Source organism: Pinus tabuliformis, chromosome 7, assembly GCF_031772625.1.
Source record: "Pinus tabuliformis cultivar Carrire ecotype Pingquan chromosome 7, CPIR1, whole genome shotgun sequence".
Taxonomy (NCBI): Eukaryota; Viridiplantae; Streptophyta; class Pinopsida; order Pinales; family Pinaceae; genus Pinus; species Pinus tabuliformis.
The window spans coordinates 296,830,859-296,833,899 of NC_142293.1; the positions used below are offsets into that span (position 1 = coordinate 296,830,859).

The 3,041-nt window shown below is 36.6% G+C and overlaps 1 pseudogene; it reads right to left on the bottom strand.

Moving 5' to 3' along the window:
• Positions 1–1,915: 1,915 nt before the first annotated feature.
• Positions 1,916–2,460, bottom strand: LOC149247041 (cytochrome b-c1 complex subunit Rieske-3, mitochondrial-like; annotated as a pseudogene).
• Between the last annotated feature and the right edge of the window lie 581 nt (positions 2,461–3,041).

Consider the following 3,041-nt stretch of genomic DNA (forward strand, 5'->3'; position numbering starts at 1 on the left):
TTGCCCGTGCAGAATCCGTGACCACCTATTTGCTTCAGCATCAAACTTTATTTTTTCTGAAATTTCTTATCGCTCTGCTCTCGATTCTCTGAGCCCTCTTTCCTCCCTCTTCCCTGCTCTTCAGATCCCTTGTTTGGTTTTCACTGTCTCATCGGTTACAGCTTGCTAGAGTAGTTTTTCAGTGTTTCTTCAGGACAAAGCTGAGGACCTCCAGATGGCCCGCAGCGAAGATTTTCTTCACTGTCGAGACTTGCAGGAAGAATTTTAACAAATCAGAATGCATCAACGCCTCTTGGATGAGAATATTGATTCCACTACCAGGATAATCACTACTAAAGGAACAATTGATCTAAAAGAACAACAGAAAAGGAACAACAAAAAAAAAATGGAACAACAGAAAATACAATGGAAAAGGGACAGTAGAAAAGGAACAGCAAGAAAAACGGAATAGCAGAAAAGGAACAGCAGAACAACAGAAAAGGAACAACAGGAAAAACGGAACAACAGAAAGTCACATAAGTATAGATTAGATGTTTATAAAGTTTGTTTACTTCTTTTTCAGTTTGTCTGAATCTATTCCTGTGTTAGTACTTTCAAGTTGAAAATGAAAGCAATTTAGCAGAATGCTTTAATGTAATCCAGTTCCAGGCTCATCCTGCGAGCTCTACTCATGTAATACTGGAGCTTATCCTCCCTATCTTTTTTTGAATACAATCAACAGCCGAATTTGTAAAAAAAAAAAAACATGTACCTTCCTTTAAAATCTCATCATACTTTCCAGCTTGTGTAATATTTCCATTTTGCATCACAAGTATGAGGTCCACTAAGGGTAGAAATTGACTCGGTGATGACATATATTAAGGTTTTTCCACTCAAAACTCCCATAAGGCATTCTTGAAAAAGATGAGTTCATGTATGTGCATCAACAACACTAAAAGGGTAATCTAGAGTTAAATATTGACATCCTGGTATAATGCATGTGCAATCTGCATCCTTTGATTTTTTTCCACCACTCATGTTGATTCCTCTTTCTCCTATTTATGTTTGGTCGCCATAGGGAAAAAGTTCTAGATCTTTATTTGTAGGTTTCTTGTAGCCAAAGTAGCCCAAATCAATGCATTCAATACAAAGAAAATGTAGAAAATTATTCTAGGATACATGAAAATAGCCTTTAGTGTGTTTTTCTTCCATTTTTCTCCCTTGAACATTTTATATTGCTAGGCATAAGAGTAGCCAGAGAACAAACCCGCGAACACCCACAATAACACCATAGGTACAAGGTAAGGTCTAATGAGTAGGGGGGCTGAACACATCTCCATGTGCCAATTTCCATCTTGTTTATTCTTGTGTCTCCAACTGGTTGTTCGTTATTCTTCATTCTATGATGAAACATTTCTATTATTTCTAAAACTACAAGTGGATTTTAGGGGACCCCTTGGCGTTATGTGGTTTCAAGTCGAGGGGGTACGAAATTCACCACAGATTTCCACGTGATCAGAAGTTGTTTTGGAAAAATGACTTATTTTGGAACGCCCTCCTCCATTAAATGTTGAAAAGCTAGAGGGGTTTGAAATTGGATACATGTCATTGATGTGGGAACCTCTTATCACTGTTGAAACCTAGAAGACTTTTAATTCTATGGATATTCTTACATATTGGCACATGGATATAAAGTGTAGGTGATAGGAAGACTGTAAAATGAAACAAGTTTTTAAAATGATAAGAATTCATTGTCAACTCCGGTGGATTAGTAGGGGAAATAAAGGTATCATCCCTGAGTGCATCAGAGCTCACCAACACCAATGATGATGATGGAGACACATTCCTTGTCAGCCTAAAAAAGGTGGGAAATATCCATTCCATTATTCGCAACATCTTCCCAATGATCATGTACCTCCAAAGTCAGATCGCCCACCTAACCGTGACAAGGACGGAGCCAACCTCCATAATCCCCAACATTTGGAAAAGGAACAAAACTAGGATGGGTACAAACACCAACCACAATGAGCCACTTTGGATTTACAACTCTTTCTAAATATTCCTGAAGATCATGGAGAGAATTAACATTCACATTGTTTTCCAACTGGATGTCATCTTTTTTGTCTCCTAATTAAAATATGATTTCCACACCACTTTGACTGTAACAATATTGCCAGGCTCAATACTGGATAAGTCGACTTCAAGAGATTTCATTGCAAGAAAATCCTTACTTGCAAACATGCTCAAAATAAATTTCAAAACCATCAACCGAATAAAGGAAGCATATACAAATATTCCACCCATCAAGATGAAGTAGGTGAATGCTCTCTTACTAGGATCCACAGGGGAAAAATGCTCATGATTAGATTCATCATACTCTATTTTTTATGTTGGGTTTTTAATTGTTGCAATAGTGGCAGGTATATCAGAGAATCCTAGCTCATTCCTAGGAGCAAGTGACTCTACTGAAAAAATGCGGAAGAGAAAGTATTACTTCTGTCCATCCTGCAAATGGGTAATAATCTTGATACATGCCTGAATACTCATCAGGTCTCAATAATGAAGAAAAATCCAAGATAGTGCCTCACTTTCCTAATAAAACCTTTTTGAACAAAATTGATGGAAACCCTTAGAATTCTTTCACACCTAGCTCATTCGCTTGATTACTCAGCTCATATCTAGGTGTTCATTTGACATTTGGATTTTTTCCTACAACAGTTGGGTGTAAGGGTCCTCAACTCTTAGCATGTTTGGGCATTTCAAAACTCTGAAAACTCAATATTTTGATGACTTAACACTTTTATTAAGGTTGCTATCATTTTCTAAGAATGGGAATAATCCCATATATGCAACTTGGCATGATAATACATTTTTTATAATTCCCCTGGCCTCTAATACAATTCAAACCATTGAGCATATATTCACCCTTGTGGGGTCCTTCGTTGGCTTTCAATTTGTATACAGAGTTGACTTGTAATCTGCTAACTTCAATTTGAATTGGAGATTGTGTTTTCAAAGGTCAATAATTTTTAATTTTAAATAAAAATAATTTTAAATATATA